The sequence below is a fragment of the Castanea sativa genome, chromosome 5, assembly GCF_040712315.1.
Source record: "Castanea sativa cultivar Marrone di Chiusa Pesio chromosome 5, ASM4071231v1".
In the NCBI taxonomy this organism is placed as follows: Eukaryota; Viridiplantae; Streptophyta; class Magnoliopsida; order Fagales; family Fagaceae; genus Castanea; species Castanea sativa.
Window position 1 is genome coordinate 9527285 of NC_134017.1, and position 21967 is coordinate 9549251.

General features: G+C 35.0%; 1 pseudogene; it reads left to right on the forward strand.

Annotated features, from left to right (window-relative positions):
• Window positions 1-13777: 13777 nt before the first annotated feature.
• LOC142634692 (TMV resistance protein N-like) lies at window positions 13778-20731 on the forward strand (annotated as a pseudogene).
• Window positions 20732-21967: the final 1236 nt, after the last annotated feature.

The window sequence follows — 21967 nt, forward strand, 5'->3', positions numbered from 1 at the left end:
GCATAAGAGCACAATTGCACAAGTGTGAAGAAAAGTGTGACCGGAAACCTAGTTTGCCCTAATTCTTCTTTTTCTTGAAGAAGTTGCTGTGTTTGTACACCATAAGGTTTTGTGACCAAGCAATTTCATGATCTTCATTGTATGATGAACAGGAGAACTTTACAACCAACATCCTTCTCAAGTTGGTGATCAAGTTGCGTACTGGGATCCGCGCATCTTTTGGTTGGTCACGTACTAGGAGCCGTGCAATACAAGGAGAGATTGTCACTACAGAACAAATCTAATTGGGTATTGGGGTAAGAGTTCAACTGTAGGTTGGTATAAGGTATTGAGATTCCTTTACTTGTAACCGCTTGTTTTGATAATAGTGAATTCTCGGGAGTGGTGACTCTAAAATCACCCGGTGGGGTTTTTGCCTCAGAGGTTTTTCCCATTCGTAAAAAAATCACCATATCAACTTTATTTTTTGCTGCATTACACTTTAGTTGTTTATTTGTTTGTGCTGCCACATACATTGCATGTGAATTTGATTAATTAATTAAACTTGGCTAATTAATCAATTAATCCATCACATGGGGTCAATATATTTTTGGCCTATCAAGTGGTATCAGAGCAGGCACACTCTGATTAGGGTTTAATATTTGCTGTGAGATCCATTGACCCTTGTTTATCATGAATAGAGGACAGTCACTTATTGTACCTCCTTTATTTGACGGTACTAACTATGCATATTGGAAAGTACGCATGATAGATTTCTTGCTATCTTCAGATGAGAAGGTGTGGCAAGTTGTGGAGATAGGCTAGACCAAGCTGAAGGAAGTGCCGGTCGACTAGGATGATGCAAAGATCAAGACGAAAAATTTCAACAGTAGGGCATTGAATGCTTTATTCAGTGTAGTCACAAATGAAGAGTTCAAGAAGATATCCTCCACTAAAACTGCAAATGAGGCATGGACCATTCTCCAAATAGGAACCAAGGCTCTCAAGGATTCGAAGTTTCAAAGGCTCACTACTAGCTTCAAAGAAATTAAGATGGAGGAGGATGAGTCATTTGATAAGTTCTATGCTAGGCTTAAGGATATAGTGAACACATCTTTTAATCTTGGGAAACCATTCTTGAACCCAAGATTGTGAGAAAGGTGTTCAGATCTCTGCCCGAGAGATTTCATGCTAAGATCACTGCTATAGAGGAATCAAAGGATATTGACAAGATTCCATTGACAGAGCTAGTTGGAAATTTACAAACCTATGAGTTGGGTTTGTCTAGAATCGGGAAGTCAAGCAAGGGCAAGAGCATGGTATTGATGGCCAAGAGCAGTGACATAGATGAGTCTTCCGACGATGAAGATTCTAAAATAAAGTCCTACATCACCTGCTAGTTCAAGAAATTCATAAAAAATGCCAATGCAAAGGGCTTCGACAAGGACCGTAGGCAATCAAGTTCTTCTCAGTCTAAGAGCCAAGACAAAGGGAAGAAGGATGCTAGGAATGGTGGTCAATACACTGTTCCTTTAGGACCCAAGTGTTTCGGGTGTCAAGGCTTCGGTCACATGAAACAAGAGTGTCCTACTTATCTCAAGTCCATTGGGAAAGCAAGGCACTTGCTGCTACCTTGAGTGACAGCGAACTTGAAGAAGATTCTAAGAATAAGGAGTTGTATAAGGTCTCTGAAAAGCATGAGAAGTTGTATAGGTTGGCCACCAAGAAGCTCGGTAATGTGGAGCTTAAGCGAGAACAACTCTGCATAAAGTTTGATGAAGTAAATCAGACCATTGGAGTGTTGAGGTTTGAAAACAATTTCTTGGATGAGAAGGTCAAGAAGCTTAAAGCGGAGCTGTTTCAAGTTAGAGCTCAATTGGAGAGGACTTCAAGTGCTTGACTTGATGAGATACTCAGTATGCAAAAATCTGCCTCCGATCGAACCAGTTTAGGGTATGATTTCTCTTATCCTAATATTGCTTATTCTAGTACTACTGTTTTTGTTTCTCTTGCTAATAATATTAAATCTGAGAATAATGATGCAAAAAATGTGATAGCTAGTGAGAACATAGACAAGGGAAAATCTATCTTAGGAGCACCCCTTAAACTTGCTAAGAAAGAAATCAAAAACCCTAGGGCTAAGAAGAGTAATGCTCAAAAGTCCAAAGAGAAGAAGCAGCATCTCTGTCATCATTGTAGAGCAGCCGGACACACTCGACCTAATTGCTATAAGTGGCAAGCCATTCAACAGAGCAACAACATGGTCTTGTCTGGAAACCTGAGTCAGTTTCCATCCTCTCTTGCTTCTCTTGGAGATCTCCTCAAGGCTCTCTTGTTCCTTTCAAACTTGAACGGTTGCAATTCTTCCCCTTCTTCGCCAGTTCAAGGGTTCACTAAAAGGAAAGGTTCTTCCAAGGTGTGGAAGGAAAAAGGCTCTAAGTGATTTAGCTACTTTTTCTCTCTCTCCCCCTTTTGTTTTTGTTTTTGCATTACTTGTGTGTTTTGCTCTCTTATTTTGAGACAGTCTAGTTTTTATGCATTCCTTGAAGGTGGAGGCGGTATTGGGGATCATTTTGCTAAACCACACCTTTGAACGACTCTAAATGGTCGAGCGGTCCCGTGACCCATCGTATGTTTCCACATATGGCATCCTGAACTTGGCTAGAAGGGGGAAAAAAGTTACCTGCGCCGTGAAGGTAAGTCTGTTTGCTACATTAACTTGTCTAGATTGGTGGATACCCGTCCCCTTATGGCATTCATCATCATGTCCATCTTCTCCTTCATCATCTGCATGTCCTAAGTCATGCACATTGTGCTAATTTCCAATTCCGACGATTGGTTAGTGTCTTCCTGTCCGTCTCACCTACTGGGGATGTTGCTTTCTTCCTAATTCTCCCTCTCTTGCCAGTCTCCCATCGGGAGATGACTACCAATCTGCTCCTCATTGTCTCGTCTGTCGGGTTGATCAAGACGTCACTCATTCCTCATGTTTAGATGTTGCTCCAACTCTTGGTTGCGCTAGGTGAGCTGTTCAACTGTTGCTACCAGGGCTTACACTTGTCTACCCAAGGCGTTGGAGGGATTCCCTGTCTCCTGGTTGACGGTAGCCATCGATCGCGTTTAGACCATGCAACTTTTTGTCTTAGAAGCGGTGATATGGCTAATCACTCATTCCCCACAGATGGCACCAATTGATGATGCACAAAAATAGTCAATGAGCTGATTGTCTATGGTTGCTTCAATGGGTACCTGAAGAACAAGAAACCAAGAACCTAATAGAGGGCACTGGTGGGGTGTCGGCCAAAGACCCTTGGAAGGTTAAGTCAGTGAATGAGAAATCTCTAAGAACTTTATAGTGAGAATGCTAGGGATTTTTGCATACCTCAGAGAAGAGGAGGCTTGATGCTTATATAGTGATGAACAACGAACCAAGGTCTCCCGAATGTAGGGATCTTTCCTTGTAGAGGAGATCTAGAATTAGGGCTCCAAGATTTTAGGGTGTCTTTCCATATGGGGAAAATATGGGTGTGTAGGAGACTTAAATCCCGGGAATTTAGGGGTTTTCCTTATAGGGAAGAGGTGGAGTTAATGCCACCAAGATCTTGGGGATACCTTCCATACTGGGAAGGTGAGAGCCGTGTGGTAGGGTCTTTGTGCGTGGTGCGCAAGATATTTTCATATAGGAACATACGTGTAGACCACGCAAGGCCACGTGGGATCCGTCGGTATGCCTCTCCGTCTGTTGGTGTGATCTGTCTGCTTGGTATGGAAATGTACCCTTTTGCTTTGCATGGATCTGCCCACATAGCTGTCAACTTCTGCTAGTGTAGGGCACAAGGTTCCAAACGGACCTTCTTTAGACCGACGGCTCCTCTAGGGATTGGTGTCGTTGGCTTTATCATTGGTATGACACTTTTTTCTGACAAGCTCTGATGTTAAGAATCATTTTCTTATTCCGAAAATACCTTTATCATATTCTATAATGTATCAAAAAAGATTCATACCCTTATTACTAAAGTGAATTTTTTTTTTTTAAGTATATATAAGAATGATCTTAAGAGACTTGTGAAAGTTCAAGGACTGAATATGCAAATTAACCAAAAAGTAAAAAAAAAAAAAAAAAAAAATTGAAACCATATTATATAGAGAAGGAATTATGAGTCTGAAAGCATTGTAGATCAATGGATATCTTCTTGTGTTTTGACGTAGATGTCCAAGATTCAAATCCTACCAACTTCGACTATCAATTAGAATAAAATAAAATAATAATAAAGAAAGAAAGCTAAAGTAGGTCAATAAAGAGTTTGTTAAAGTTTAGACCCCTATTAAAACATAGATTGTTTAACCCAATAAATTATCCAAGTTATGACTTAGGTTAATTATGCGAGTCTAGGTTAAACATACATCACATGCAATCAACACAGCGGAAATCAAATGACACATGATGTGAAGACCCAAGAAAACTGATGAAATAGCTTGTTTCAAGGTAAAAAACTTGGGGACATTTAACCTAAACAATTCACAAGGCAACAATTCACAAAAAAAATAGAAGTTTTTACAATGGACTTAACACTAAATCTACTGCAATGTCATATAGTACTTACTCACGTGAGCACACACAGCTCTGAATCCATGAACTCTTCTATTATGAATCTATTGAATACAAACACTCCTGTATGTGACTCTAAGAACTCTACCCAAAGATTTAGATCATCATCTATGGTTGATTTAATGCAACAACTTTACTCCACCAGAACTAGCAATATGGATTTGATCTCTAGTAGGTGCTTGTTGAGTTAGAAAATTATAGAACCTCACAGATCTCACAAGAGTAACTCAAAAAACTTCAAAAATGTGTATTAGGGTTTTGCTTTTATACCTAGCAGGGTAGGACTCAAACCCTAAACGTTTCACGGGCTATTAGGCCTTTTTTTAAATTCTGCAGATTGTAGTTCAATCGGTCAAAGGTCTTGCTCGATTGGTCGAGCTCTTCCATTTTTGAATTCCTTTTTCTATAGCTTGTACATTCTTGAATCTTGACTTGTATCAACTTGAGTAATGTCTAAAACTCTTCAAAGACACTAAGATCTTATATTAGACTAGTTTTTGTTCTCGGTTTGCCATTGTACAATATATTTAGAACCTAACGGAGTTCATAGTAAGGGTAAATTAGAGAGGTTATGTATAGTCTTATACTTATTTGTTCGAATTGCCGAAGTATTATACTTTTGTGAATAGTAGTGCTCATTTTTAAAACTTTAGAGACAAAATATACTCATTTAAAACTTCAGTTCCATATTTTTCTTGTGTATGTCTTTATAGAGTAACGATGTAACATTTATATTAATGATATGACATCTTATTTTTATTTATTAAATATTTACACATGCAATCTTAGACCTAAACCCGTTTCTATACCCTAATTCGAACTGAAACCCGAAAGACCTTTATAATTTTTCACATATGCACACGAGAGAGAGAGAGAGAGAATACTCTCCCAATCCACAAACCCTATAAAATTTGAGTCCCTTTTAAGTTTCTTTCTCATTTGCTTTCCAATGTAATTATTTCAAGTCTAGTAATATTTGGTTATGATTTGAGTTTCACTATAGATTACTTCACATTTGTGTAAATTCAAAACCCATGTTTGATTTTTACCTTGAATTGATAATTTGGATTTGTGTTATTACCTGAACTTGCATTATATTTTCAAGATTTTGTCCTAACTCAGTTAAGATTTTGAGGAGATATCTTGAAGACTTAAACCCTTATTGGAATTTTATGGATATATACTTTACATAAACACCTAATAAGTTTGAGTTTTCTGAACTGCTTCATGGGTTTTCTGAAATGGTTAGTATTTCAAGCACTTCAAATGCTAGGAGTCTAAATTTGGTTTCAAGAGGTCATACATGAGATGGGGTAAGACTGCTTGTGTTAAGGCTAGTCACAGTGCCCTTTAGAGCTTGTTCGAAAAACTTTAAACTAAAAAGGGAGGCACTGAATCTACATAATGAACCTTTCAACATAAGAAGCACTGTAATTTGTCTCAAGTGTTGATTAGTTTACAATGAAAATTCTAATCAAACCAACTCAGAGTGTTTAGCCATAAGTTAGTACTCATAAGCAACAAGAAGTGTAGAAGAAAATTATTCCTAACCCTTTTACAATCCCCTTTATTAGGTTCTAAAAGTTTAAAATAATTGGCAAACTGTGAATACAAACCTGTCTAGATATAGATTACTATGTCTATAGGTATGATTAGATAATGCTCAAGGTGTTGCAAGTCAAAATACAAAACAAGGAAGCTGCAAATTCATAAATTAGAAATATGGCAGGCTTGACTGATTGAGAAGATAGTTCAATCGATCTAATTGTGTTTCTACAGAATTAAATTAAGGCCCAACAGCCCATTGATCCATCATATGATTAGGGTTTCATATCTATTTCACTAAGTATATAAAGAAAACTCTAAGACACATTTTAAAAAGAATTTGAAACTTCTCTTTTGAGATTTAAAAGGTTTTGCGTCTTCTCCTTTCAAAGTCACCATTGAAAATCAATCTACATATTATTAGATTTGGTAGATTTGAAGTTGTTGCATACCAATCTCCAAAGGTGTTGCATTTAAACCTTCAAGGATGGTCTTGGAGTCGTAGATTGGAGATCTAAAGCATGAACTGGAGGTTCATGTTGGAACAGACCCACATTTTTGGAGTTTCATTTGAAAATAAATTTTTTTTCTACTACCACTTCTTTTTCAAAATTTTAGGGCTCCCCTTCCACTTGGGGCCTTAGGCAATGGCCTAATTGGCTAGTGGAAGGGTCGGCCCTAATTGGAACCCAAAGTACCACTACAAAACCCACAGTCACGATTATCCAAATCAAACCAATCCCAAAACCCACTGCTAAGCTAGACCAAATCAAATCTAGCCACCTAAACCCCAAACCCACACGCCACCACCTTTGAAACCGAATCTGTCATCATTGACGCCATGAGGTGACCCCACCACGAGATCAGTGTTATTGTCCCTTGAAGAGCACTGCCCAAATCGAAGAAGTATCCAAACAAATGGTAGATCGGGTTCGAATTCATACCCACAAACAACTATTTACGTACACAAAAAATTCACTGCACCCAGACAACTATACTTAAGGTTCACAAACCCACATCCTAAAAACACTAAAAATTACAACAAGTCCCACCTCTTCTCAAGCCCAAACCCATCATCAACGAGACCCACAAACAGAGATCCACTGCCATCAATTAAAAAAAAAAAATTAACCCACAGAGAAATTCCAAATTAAACTCAACAACCAAACCCAACAAATATCCCAAGCCAAACCTTAAATACAATTGTGGAGAAACCAAGGCCCTGTTTGGTTATAAAAAGTGGTATATTCACTTTTCATTTTCTATTTTCTATATTCAAATTCTAAAACTGAATATAGAAAAAGAGGACTCATTTTTACATTTGAGGGTGTTTGGTAAATTATTTTAAATACATAATTTGGGTATAAATTTCATCATACACGGTTTATTATTGTTTTCTATTTTGTTTTTAAAAGCTGCTTTTTTCACTTACACACACTCACATCAATCAAGTGGGGCCCTTTGCATTTTCACAATATTTACGTAATTGCCGTTGTATTTGTTTTCTATGAAAACGAAAACACTGAAAAGGTGTTTTCATTTTTTTTTATTCAAATCCAACTTTTAAGATTTGAAAATGAAAACCGAGTACAAGTTCTTAAACCAAATAAGTTTTTTGTGGTGGGTCTAATTGAAAATTGAAAATGAAAACAAAAAACACCACTTTTTTCAGCTAACCAAATAGGCCCCAAGATTCACTGCCAATTGTTGTTAGGAAACTAGTGATTTCTAGTGGAGATGGATGAGAATTGTAAGGGAATGTAGGGGAAATATAAGGGAATTGATTTAATTCGAGGTAGTTACCAATCATAGAGAAAGAATAAGATTAAGAGAGAGAGATGCACTAAGCAATTGGTTTATTCTTCAATATCCAATATTGAATTACAATTATGTATTTAAAGGAGATTAGCTCTAATCTCATTGGCCCACATGGCCTAAGATAATTGACTAGTTAATTGAACATGTGCTTTAAGAATTAAGCCATGTGTTAAATGATCTAAATATGCTCAAATCCTAACTAACTCATCCTAATCTCAACTAACTAACTAACTAACTAGAAGTGATCGATGGAACTATAGAAATTATTATGATATTAGGATGTTACATTGAATATGAGATTCCTAACAATTGTGGTAGTTGTGGGTATCGCCTAATGAATCATTTTGGTTATAGTGGTGGTTTGAGAGAGAAAAGAGGTTTGAGATAGAGTCAAGGAGGAACGAGAGAGAAGAAAGAGAAGGGAGAGTAAAAAAAAAAGTAATGAATAGAACGCTGTTAAGGGACCAAATTGTGCATATGACCAACTTGGTTAATTTTGAAAAGACTTGCATGACATTAGCTTAAACCTTAGAATATATTAGTGTATTTTACCCTTCTCTTTTTATTTTATACCATCCTAATACAACAGCACAATGAGATAAAAGGACCGACTTTCACAAGTAATTCATTCAAATAAATCCAAAAATGCATTCAATTATATACTGAATTTTCCATGTTTAGGTGGTTAACTATGTCTGTGTATGGATTCAACGTTTATTTTTTGCACAATTCAAGTGAGTGTGTGCAATTACTATTAGATTGCGAATACAAGTGGCTCACCTCTTCCAGGAATTTCCGTTTTTCACTTTTGGATAGCTTCTAGGAATTTTCGTATGCAGGGGCGGTCTGTACACATGCCCACATGAAAAAGCAACAAAAGTTTGGTTTGAAAGTCCAAAAAATAATAATAATAATAATAATAAAGAAACAAAAGAAGAAGAAAGAGACAAATGTCACTCACTTGTTTGTCAATGTCAGAAAAGTAACTGAAAGTTCAGATAGTGTGAAAACACGACAAAAATGGGCTTTTGCCCTTTTCGCGAAGAAAAAATCAGCATGTTGCTCCCTTTCCCAAACTAATTAGGGAAATGCCCATTTTTTGAAACTCAATTTTCTTAAAATCGAGTTAAGCCCTATAGCGACGTTTTAAGGAAATATAGTGACGTTTTTAAGGACCTATAGCGGCGTTTTGTAACTTGAGTTCCATGAAGTCGAGTTATAGGTAAAAAAAGGTTGAGTTACAAAGTGCCGCTATAGGTCCTTAAAAGGTCGCTATAGGCTCTCCAGAATTTTTTTTTTTTGAAACTCGATTACAAAGTGCCGCTATAGGTCCTTAAAAGGTCGCTATAGGCTCTCCAGAAATTTTTTTTTTTTGAAACTCGATTTTGAAAAAATCGAGTTTCAAAGAGGAGCATTTCCCTAATTAGTTTGGGAAAGGGAGAATTTGCCCATTTTTTTTGTGCGAAATGGGCATTTGCTCATTTTCGTCGTGAAAACACTATTGTTTGTTTAGACCCCTAAATAAAAACTTACGGCTAGATTGCTTTTACCCTACTTAACTAAGTGTGGAATAAGAGTAAGTGTAACGAAATGAAACTGAAACAACTCTCTAAGGCATAAGCAAATACAATGAACAATAAATTTAAAGCTTAAAGAGTAAGAGAAGAGAGATGCAAACAAAAGATAATACCGAGACGTGTTATCAAAAAGGAAATTGAAGTACTCAACAAAAAACCTCTCCACGACCCTCTAAGCCGAATTAATCCACGAGTGATTAAAGTTAGAGTACACGGATATCAAAAAGACCCTCCAAGCCTATTCTACCCAAAGTTCTTGAACCCTCCAAGTTTCAGTTACCAACGGATTTCACCGAGCCATGTCTTCACTAGTTATCCAAATCCTGCAATTAGCTCTAAATTGCATCCGCCAATCAATGGCTTCTCCCAATGCTTCCCACATGCGCCAAAACTTCGTTCAACACTTAGATTGGGTGAGGTAAGTGTTTGGGCTAAGAACCTCTCAAGGATTTGTAATTGGAGAGGTAGGAATAGAGAAAAACTAAGGGAAATTGTGTAGATGATTCTGGGTTTACAATCTCTAACTCTCAAGTGTTTTGTAGGGTGCTCTCTCTAAAAGTCTCCTTACAATTTTGTGGGTAATGTGGGCTTATATAGTGTCGGTAATAAATGAGAAAAACACTCTTTAAAAAGTTCCAGGCAAAAAGTTTCGTGGGTCACTCGTGAGTTGGCCAAGTCGCTAAGTGACTCGCAAAATACAGCCTGGCAAAAGACAATTCAGATTCCAGCATGTGCTTTTCATGTGGCCTTTCGCGAGTTGTCTAGTCGCGAGCCAGTCGCAAACTTTACTGTCTTCACAATTCTTCACCATACTCTCACACTCAACTCTTACAACAAATCCCACAAACATATAGGGAAATGATTGAACAAAAATACAATCCAATTTGACACGGAATCAAAGCCAACAAAAACATAGTTGTAAATCACAACTTTACTGTAACAAAGTAGGGGAAGGAAAAAAAATCTATCTCTGTGTATTTTCACAATAACTATTAAGTGACAAGTTGTTATTAACTGCTATTATTGGATGAAAAAATAATTTTAGTAATAGATTTAAATTAAAACCAATAACTTATCACATAGAATTTGTTGTAAAGTGTTGTAAAAATATTGTGAATGTAACACAACTCAAAGTAAAAAAAAAAAAAAAGCATTCACATTCTAACTACTTTATTTATTTTAGGACATTAGTTGGGTCTCCATTTGACATAATATGGACTCGTGTTCAATTTTTACCAACTCTAGCATACTAACTAACCCTTACCCTTTATTTGATAGGATATTACTAATAGATGCCCTTAGTGCATTCATAATAAACTGTTTTAGGAAAAAAATTGATTAGATAATGAAAAAGTAACTAATTTTTTGAAAATTTTTTATAAAAAGTTTTCTATAATGGATGCCTTAAGGACATTCATTAACTTGACCCTATTTTATGTTACTGCTTTAACAATACATCTTACATTTTATACTCTATTTTCCTATAAGATTAAAATAATATTAGTAAAAAAATAATATTGTTTAAGATATAAAGGTTGATTAACATTATTTTAGATATTAGTCTAAAAAGTAGATGTTGACGACTAAATTTAGAGTTTGAAATAAATCAAACAAGTAAAATAGTTTCACAAATGTGAATTTGTATTGATGAATATGTGGTACAATTCTCTATAATTACAAAAGAGTGATCCTTTGATTCGATCTCCTTAAAAGACTTGTTGATCGGGATTGTAATAATGTGATTTTGACTTCAACACCAAATATCCTTCAATTTGGCTGAAGGGTGGATCGAAGACCCTTGAAACAGAATTACAATGAATCTCTGGCTATGAAGTTGTTAGAAATTCTTTGTTCTTCATGTTCTTTGAGTTTTCTTTGTGCGTTCTTCATCTTCAAAGGTTTGTGGTGGAAGTTCTTCAGTGCTTTGGAGGCTTAAATCCGTAGAGCTTTCCTGATTTGTGGTTTGTTGAGATTTATGGAGGCTTTTAAGTTTGATTTCATCAAAATTTAAGATCTAGACAAATAGTTTGGATGGTTCTACTTCGAATGTTCTTCAATTTTGAGGTTGAAGTTTTTGAAGGCTTTGAGGCTTGATTCCTGCAGAGCTTCTGTATTTTTGAGTGCTTTTAAATTTTCTTTAATGTTGCTTATGCTCTAGATGTGTTGGTGTGTAGAAATGTCTTAGGAAGGCTTCTATTTATAGGAGTTTAGGGGTGGGTGAGCGACACGTGGTGAAATCTGGTTGGTGACATGTGTCACAGTCTGATTGGAAGAGCTTTAAGACTTTTTCTCCCAGACACGTGAGATCTTTGATTTGCTGAAATGTCTTGATTTTCAAGGTGACACATTTTAGCACCCGATTGGAATGCTTATGTCATTGCTTACATGCACCGGGCTGCTTGTGTCATTGCTTACACACATCGAGCTGCTTATGTCATTGCTTACTCGCGCCAATGTGTGATTATATTTTTGCATGCTTTTTATGCCTTTATTTCAACGACACTTGGCCAATTACTGTTACTTTCTAAACAGTGATAGCATAAGTTAGTAGCAGTACGTGGTGCTTTGTAATTGGCCGTACTTTGTGGACTTGGTATTATGATATGTCAGCTTGTGATAAGTCGAGAATTTTCCCTCTTTACAGTAGAAACATGTTGGGAAATTTAGACCCCAGTTGATAGAATTAACAAGTTCTAAATCCAAGTTGTTAATTAGGTTTATTATGTATAAAACTTGTTAAAACAAACAAATATCAATATCATGTCAAAAATAAGTGCAGCGGAAAAATAAATAAAACAAGATATAATGTCACAGGAAAACTAATGAAACAAACTAGTTTCATAGTAAAAAAACCTGGGGGGAAACCTTCCTGAAAAGTAATTCACTATAGTAAAGAGAAGTTTCAGATCTAGTACCAAACATTTGTCCCTAGACTCTACAATCCCCGAAGATGAACTTACAACAGAAACCTTTTACCGCTTCAGAACCTCTGAACGCTTCAGAACCTCTGAACTCTTCAATATATGAACGCCACCCTTTGATGCACGAATCCTAGTACGTGACTAACCAATTGCGCGGATCCCAGTACGCGACTTCAATCACCAACTAGAGAAGAAGATGTTGGCTGCAAAGTTCTTCACTTCATCAACAATGAAAATCAAGAAGCACTTGGTTACAAAACCCTAAGACGCAAAGACGCGGTAGCTTCTATCAAAGAGAATAAGGCTTCGGTCACCTTTTGCATATGTTCTCTTTGTATTCTCTTATGTGACGGTCTCTAAAATAAGCCTTATATATGTCTAGGGTTGTTAGAAAAGAAACCCTACACAAATACATAAGCATGGACCGAAAATCAGATCTGAAAATTATGATTTCCTTAACTTTGATAGATACCTCGATAGATAGTATTTGTCAAGCCTTATTAAACCTTGATAGATAGCTATCTGTCGAGTAGCTGTCGAGCTTTAATGAATCAACACTTCTTCACTTGTTTCTTGGGCTGATTTGCATGGCTTCAATACTAGACTTGAACTCTTGTTCTTTGAAGTATTAAACACATCCTAGATCTACCCAAATACAAGTAAAGTGCGTTTTGTCAAAGGATTAGCTAACTAAATAAATTATGTCCTTAACAAAACATACAAAAATCTCGACAGTGTTAAAACATTGAACTTGGGATTTTTTTTTAATCGTCGGTGGTACAAATAAACAAAAAATAGCTAAAAACACATTTTAGGTGACATTATTGCTCAAAGATATATTGGAGAGGGTGATGACTCAAGACTCAAGAACATGCGACTATGTGAGTTTGATTGCCACCAACCCTAATAGAAAATGAATTTGATGGTTCATAGAAAATGAATTGTTGACTGAGTTATGCTGGTGCCACAACTTGTTGCATAATTTGTGCCACAACTCGCCCATGTGGTGAGTTGTGAGCAGTGGAGGGGTGTCCCTATATGCACCCACTATCACCCCTTCACCACTCTCAACTCGCCACGTGGATGAGTTGTGGCACTAGCATAACTCTTGTTGACTTGACCCATCTTCTCATCACGCATGCTTCCATTACCAATTTACCATACGGGGCTAGGGCCTACCTCTTTGTGAAAAGGAAAAAGCATATTCCTTTCATATGCATTAATAAAGTTGTTTTTTTTTTTTGTTTTTTACTTTTTTCAGTTTTTTCAGTCACACTAGCAATTTCCTAAACCTCTAACCTCATTGTTTAAGCTCATCCATTTTCTTCATGGCTTTAATTTCATTAGCAGCTTCTTCTTCTTCCTCCTCCAAGGGATGGAAATATAATGTTTTTCTCAGTTTTAGAGGCGAGGACACCCACACAAAATTTACAGACCATCTATATGCTGGTTTGATGCAGAAAGGAATATCAACTTTTAGGGACAATGAAAAACTCAAGCAAGGAACACTAATTGCCCCAAAGCTCTTGAAAGCAATAGAAGAATCAAGATTTGCTGTTGTTATTCTATCAAGAGACTATGCTTCTTCAAGGTGGTGTTTGATTGAACTAACAAAGATCGTTGAGTGCATCAGGAGAAAGCGAGAATAAAAAAAGGATAGGTGCAGAGACTAGAAAAGACGAGGATGGTAGTTCTACCTATTTTTCACTATGTAGATCCTAGTGATGTGAGGAATCATAGGGGGATTTTTGCAAAAGCCTTTGCTAAACATGAAGAGAGTTTCGAAGATAATTTAGAAATTGTACAGACATGGAAAGCTGCTTTGACAATGGTTGCCAATCTTGCTGGATGAGATTTAAAGAATAAGGAAGAAATTCTTTGGAATAGTGTTATTTATGGCCAACTTTTTTTTCCTGAATTTATTTATCATTACTTACTTCTTCTTTTTTTTTTTTTTAAATACATGGCCACATGATGAGAGAGTACAAACGTATGAATATAAAATTTTAGTCTAACTCTATTAAAATCCTAGTAGGACTAGAATCTTGTCACACAAGTACATTATTACACAGACTTGGGCCTTACAACAAATTTGTCCCCAAATAGCTCTAAAATTTCCATATAATACATCCAGCAATGAATTTCTTTGTCCCTTGTAAACTTTGGGAATTATAATCTTAAATTGGACTTTGGATAAACCTTTGCATAGTTTGGCATGGTAGACCCTATATTACCCAATACTAGCCGCAGACCTACGCGATGCATGTGAATATAAATATTATGTAATGAGGTGTAATATATAAAAAGTTACTATTACTTTAAGTATTGTCTATTAAAAATAATTTCTACAAATTTTTTTTTTAATTTTTTTTATCTCTACAAATATATCATTTTATTATTATTATTATTATTTTTTATGTTTGATTAATATTTTCTTAAGGTGAACCATATTCTTCTAACTTCTATTGTAGTGTATTATATTTGCTTAATATACAACTAAACTTTATAAGTTTCAAATTTATTATTCAAATTTCTCATCTCTTAAGGAATAAGGAAATTATTATAATAATCAAAACTCATTACAAAATTACAATTTTATCTTAGCCAAAATAATAATGAAACTAAAGGAATAAATAATAGGCTTTATAATGATTTATTACTCAAACAATTGGTAGACATATTCAAATTCCTGTTTCCAAAAAAACTAAGTATTAACCTAAACTAAAATTCAACCAAAGTTATAAAAGGAAAATGGAAGACTTTCTTATGGGATATCAAAAATAAAAAAAACACAATACCAAAACACATATTAAAAAAAAAACCATCAACCTTAATTAGAATTATAAGAAAGAACAAAAATTCACCGAAAGAAAGTAGAGAGAGAGAGAGAGAGAGAGAGAGAGAGAGAGTACTCATAGTTTTGTGTGGGAAAAATATGGATTGAGTGGGAAAACGATATTAAATTTATACAAAATAAAATGGGTAGAAGAAGAGTCAAAATATAAAAAAGAGGAAGGAAGTATAACAGTAAAGTAGTGGGGAGATAAAGAGGCAAAAAGAAAAGGGAAAGGTTGGAAGAAGTGCAACAGTACGTGTGTGAACTAATAGGGAGAAGAAGTGTTTTATTTTATTTTTTTTGAAAATAGGGAGAAGTAAAGTTTAAATTGAGAAAAGAAAATGTAGAAAATAAATGAATGACGTAGCTGCTAATGTGACTCAACAGGAGTGGAGCAACAATAAATATTATGCTTCAACTTTTAATAATATATAAACAAGTACTTTCTATTAAAAAAAAAGATTTCTACAAGTATTTTTTTTATCTCTACAGATATATCATTTTATTATTATTATTTTTTTTTTATGTTTGATTAATATTTTTTTAAGGTGAACCATATTCTTCTAACTTCTATTATAGTGTATTATATTTGCTTAATATACAACTAAACTTTACAAGTTTTAAATTTATTATTCAAATTCCTCATCTCTTAAGAAATAAGAAAATTATCATAATAATCAAAACTCATTACAAAATTACAATGTTATCTTAGCCAAAATTAAAATGAAACTAAAGGAATAAATAGTAGGCTTTATAGTGATTTAGAACTCAAACAATTGGTAGGCATATTCAAATTACTGTTTCCAAAAAAACTAAGTATTAACCCAAACTAAATTCAACCAAAGCTATCAAAGGGAAAGAGAAGACTTTCTGATGAGATATTAAAAAAAATACAATACCAAAACACATATTAAAAAAAATACCATCATCCTTAATTAGAGTTATAAGAAAGAACAAAAATTCACCGAGAGAGAGAGAGAGAGAGAGAGAGAGTACTCACAGTTTTGTGTGGGAAAAATATGAATTGAAGGGGAAAACGACATCAAATTTATATAAAATAAAATGGGTAGAAGAAGAGTCAAAATATAAAACAGAGGAAGGAAGTATAACCGTAAGGTAGTGGGGAGATAAAAAGACAAAAAGGAAAGGGAAATGTTGGAAGAAGTGTAACAGAGTGTGTGTGAACAAATAGGGAAAAGAATAGTTTTTTTTTTTGAAAATAAGGGGAAGAAAAGTTAATAAAGAGAAAAGAAAATATAAAAAAATAAATTAATGACGTGACTACTGATGTGGCTCAATAGGAGCGTAGCAACAATAAATACTATGCTTTAGCTTTTAGTAATATATAGAATATAGATGAGCAGAAAGACACGAACTTGGTAATCCTCATTCTACTAGTGACTCGCGGAGTCCTTAGCTTTGGTTTTTTATAAACTACTGGCCTACTTGTAGTTTTTTCATTCGAATTCCTGCCTCCAATTTATAGTTTATGTTTCCTGCAAAATCGTCTTGATAAGCATGTAAAAATTTCCAAAGCAAGAGGTTAGCGAAAAGTAGAATTATATAGTTAATACTTCAATTGTTTAATCTTTTTTTTTTTTAATGAAAAAAAAGGGCGCATGAAAATAGCAATCCTAGAAATGTACAACAGAGGACTAAATCTAATTAGGCAATCTCAATGTGGCCGAACGAAGCTAAGACTATGCTTATGTTGAATGTTTTGTATCTAAATATGGCTAGCCCTACCTCATCATTTTTTTTTTTTTTTTTGCAGGCATGAATCAATAGTTATCCAAGAAATCATTGGACGGATATTTAGTGAGTTGTATGGTAAATTCTCAAGTGTTTCTGAGGACCTTGTTGGAATGGACTCCTGTGTGGAGGAAATATTGGATTCATACTTAGGCGAAGGGTTGGGTGGTCTTCACTTTGTTGGGATATGCGGGATGGGTGGAATAGGCAAAACAACACTTGCAGGGGAAATTTATAAAAGAATTTTTGGAAACTTTGAAGCTAGTAACTTTATTGCTAATGTTAGAGAAGAAACTAAAAATCAAGGTCTAGTTTCTTTACAAAAACAACTTCTTTCTAAGATCCTCATGCAAAGTGAAATAAATACATGGGATGTTTGTGAGGGAATCAATATTATACAAAATACACTATGTAGTAAAAGGGTTTTTATTGTTCTTGATGATGTGGATGATGAAAAACAATTTGGAGCATTAGCAGGAAAGCATGATTGGTTTGGTCTAGGAAGTAGAATCATTGTAACAAGTAGAGATAGCCATTTATTTGTAAGATGTGGTGTGAATGATATATATACAGCTAAGGGGTTGAGTAATGATGATGCTTTGCAAATTTTTAGTTGGGGAGCTTTTCATAAACCTTATCCTGAAGAAAATTATGTGAATTTGTCTAAGGACTTTGTGAATTATGCTAAAGGCCTTCCTTTAGCTCTTAAAGTTTTAGATTCGTCATTGTTTGCTAAAAGAACAAATGATTGGAAAGTGCCCTAGATAAACTAAAAGAAGAACCTAATAGAAATTTTTTTGATATACTTCAAATAAGTTTTGATGGGCTAACAAATTCACAGAAAGGATTGTTTTTAGATATCACATGTTTTTTCAAAGGAGAGAACGAAGATAGCATAAGAGATATATTGGAAGGTTTTGGCTATTATCCAGAGTACAATATTGGTGTTCTTGTGGACAAATCTCTCATAACCATTGATAACACAAGAACTTTGTGGATGCATGATTTGCTACACGATATGGGTCAAGAAATCATTCGTCGTGAATCTCCTAAAGAGCCTGGTGGACGTAGTAGGTTGTGGTGTTACGATGATGTCATTCATGTATTGAAGAATAATATTGTAAGTTGACTAATATAAACTTGAACTTAAATAAGTATATATATATATTATTATTAAATATTTTAGGATATTACTGATTATTCTAATTTCATTGTTTTTGGTTATTAGGGAAGAGAGGTAGTTGAAGGCATAATGCTAAACATACCTGTTTAGAAAAAGGAACAATTGAGTGCTGAAGCTTTTTCAAAGATGAAGTTTTTGAGATTGCTTAAATTGGTAATGAGGAACTTCAACAAAACTGCATAAATGGTACAATGCAACTTTCAAAAGACATTCTTAGAGGTATGGTGCAACTTCCACAAGGTCTTAGTTATCTATCTAATGAGTTATGTGTTCTTGAATGACATGGATATCATTTAAAATGCATACCAGCCAATTTCCAACCAAACAAACTTGTTGAGTTGAGAATGCATTGTAGTGGGATCAAACAACTATGGAAAGGAAATATGGTAAGATTTTAATTATGCAAATGTGCATTTTATTCCTTTTCATTAAACCTTGTCTTTGTCTAATTATTTATTGGTTTATAAAAAAATTTAGATGAGCTAAAACTCATAGACTTAAGTGGCTCTCAAAACTTGATTGAGATCCCGGACCTTAGTGGAGCCCCAAAGCTTAAGCAATTGATTCTTTGACATTGTATAAGACTATATAAGATTCACTCATCTCTTGGAGATCTCAAACAACTAATTCAATTGGATCTGAATGGTTTCAAATGTCTCAAAAGCCTTCCTCACAAGGTCAACTTGGAAGCACTTGAAATTTTCAATCTTGGTGGTTGTTCAAGATTGAAGAAGTTTCCAGAAATTGTAGGAGATATGTCACGCTTGTCAAAACTTTGTTTGAGTGAGACTATTATAAACGAACTACCATTCTCTGCGGAGTATTTAACTAGTCTTATTGAATTGGATCTAAGAAATTGCAAAAATCTTTTTAGTCTTTCAGATGCCTATTGTTGTTTAAAATCTTTGAAAATTCTCAATTTATCTGGTTGTTTAAAATTTAATGAACTACTAGAGAATTTGGGGAATATCAAAGGTCTGGAGATGCTAGACGTGAGTGGAACTGCTATAACAAGGCTACCTTCATCTGTTGTTCACTTAAAAAATCTTAGGGTGCTATCTCTCTGTGATTATGTGGGGCTATCGTCTAAATCGTCTAACATGCTTCTTAGTTTTCCTTTAATGCAACCAAGAAGTAGTCCAGATCTTATGGGCATGTTACAAGGCTTATGTTCTTTAACCAATCTGGATCTAAGCTATTGCAATCTTCAGACAATTCCTAGTGTTCTTGGGTGCTTGTCATCTTTAGAAGTATTAAATTTAAGAGGAAATAGTTTTGTTTGCCTTCCTGAAAGTATCATTCAACTATCTAATCTGCAAAACCTTTTTTTGGGTGGTTGCACTCAACTTCGAATGTTTCCTAAGCTTCCATTAAATATTGACTATATCGATGCAATAGGGTGTACCTCACTAGAAACACTATCATTAAGACTAGAATATGATTTTCAGCCGATTCCACATCTTCTCCATTGCCGCAAATTGATTAAGTATCAACGCAAGCGTGACTTGTTGTCAACAATGCTGAGACGTTATATCATGCTGAGAGTCTCTTGCATATGAAGTTCTAAAAATCAGGATTTGTTTGTTTCAGGGACGCTCTCAGCTAAGTCGTTATATCATTCAGGTTCTCTCTCTCTCCCTCTCTCTCCCTCTCTTGCATGTGAAGTTCTAAACATCATGATTTATTTGTTTCAGGGACACTCTCAGCTAAGTCGTTATATGATTATAAAGGTCTTTCTCTCACTCTCTCTCTCTACCTCCCTCTCCCTCACTCTCTCTTGCATGTAAAGTTCTAAACATCATGATTTGTTTGTTTCAGAAATGATCTGAGTCTATTTCATATCTCATAATTCCTGGAAGTGAAATTCCGAATTGGTTTAAGCACCGAAATGTGGGGGTTTCAGTGAATCTGGAAATGCCTTCACATTTATTATTATGTAACAAATTGATGGGAATCGGTGTGAGCGCTGTTTTTGGATTCTACCACCATCATCCACTTTACCAACTTCATAGTGAAGAGGGTCTTCTATGTCGTGTTAAAATCAATGAACATGAACCTATTAGATTGAAGGGCATTTCATTATCCGAGGAATTTGGTAAGATTGAATCGTATCAGGTTTTTCTGCAATTTTTTCCCTCTATATGCTTCGAAAGACCCTTGAAAGACATATTGAATCAAGCGGATGCTTATGCATTCAGCCAAATTGAGGTAAAATTTAGAACCTTAAATAAAGTGGATCTAAGGTTGAATAAAGCGGATCCTTATGCATCCAGCCAATTGGAGATTTCGAAATGTGGAGGCCATTTGTTTTTTGAGCAAGACATTGAAGATCTCATACAATCTAAGGTTGAGTCTAGCAGTTGCATAATCACTCCATATGAGGATAATGATTTAGACGATTCAGAGAAAGATTCTAAAATTAACGGAAGCCCTGATGACGAACCACCACATCTGAAGTGGATAGAACATCCTAATCTAATTGAAAACTGGATTGGGAATTTACGCACATAAAGGCCAAAGGTAACTCTCTAATTGTGAGGAAGAGGAATCCAAGGTAACTTTATAATTATTATTATTATTATTATTATTATTATTATTATTATAGAATAAACAATTTGATTTTAAAAATGAATTTTTGTCTAGAACTCTTGGCGTGTTTGTGTGTGGCAACTGGCAAGTAAGCTCTCGTTGAATATTAGTGATTTCTATCATTAATTGTGTTGTTGCTGATCAGAATAGTCCTTATTGTTTTACCATAAGCAAAATTTTATTTATTTAGTAAAATTTGTTTTCTTTTCCACTCAATGCCAGATGGCAAAGACGATTGTACTACTGTCTTTGAGCGTCTCTGGGGTTGATGCTGATGATGATGGAGTGGAACTGGGTTTGGTGCTATTTCTGTTTGGCTACAAGGAAACTTGAGGTAAATTTATGTAGAAATGGTAAAAAGGTTTTGAATTATATGGGCTGAAATAGTCGTTCCAGACTTATTTCTTGAGTTCTTAATTTTTTGGTTTCCCCTCAGAACATATAATTTTTTTTCTTTATCCTATAATTTTCATAGAAACTTTTCAGAACACATAAGAACCGCTCAAGCAAACCAATTGTGTATGGCTTTGTTGGCAATTTCTTTCCTTTAAAAAAATGCATTTTTTTCCAAGAAAATAGGAGCTAATTGAGAGTTATGTTGTTTTGTATATATGTTTTCTAAAGGTACCAATTGGAGCTATGTCAGAAAACTTTGGAGGAGAATATTATTGTTTATTTGGGGATGACCACATTGCTGTAATGCTTATGCACGAGTTGGGTCAGTTGATAAGGAAGCCCCAGAAGATGACCTTCTTTAGCTTTCTTATGCACGAGTTGGGTCAGTAGCTCTGGTTCAGCAGGTGAGCTACTATCTATCATGTTGGTTTTGTAATTTGATGTTCTGTTTTGGCTTGGAATTAAGTTTGAGACAATATTTGTAGTTTATATGGTTGGTACATTGCACAATAATGAAGTGATGTGCTCTCTGGCTTGGCTGAGGTTGTAGGTGTCTAGGCCGTGAGAAGGCGGTAGGGTCATTGTGTTTTAGTGCTTATGTATGCAATTTCTTATTTTGATTCTAGATTTTAAAAAGGGTCTTTCTGAAGGTAGTTTGGCATTTTATCAATAGAACCTTGATTATACTATGAACTCATGACCCCTTGAAATATATAAACAAAATCAAAATAGGGCTAGACTACCAGAAAATACAAAAGCCTC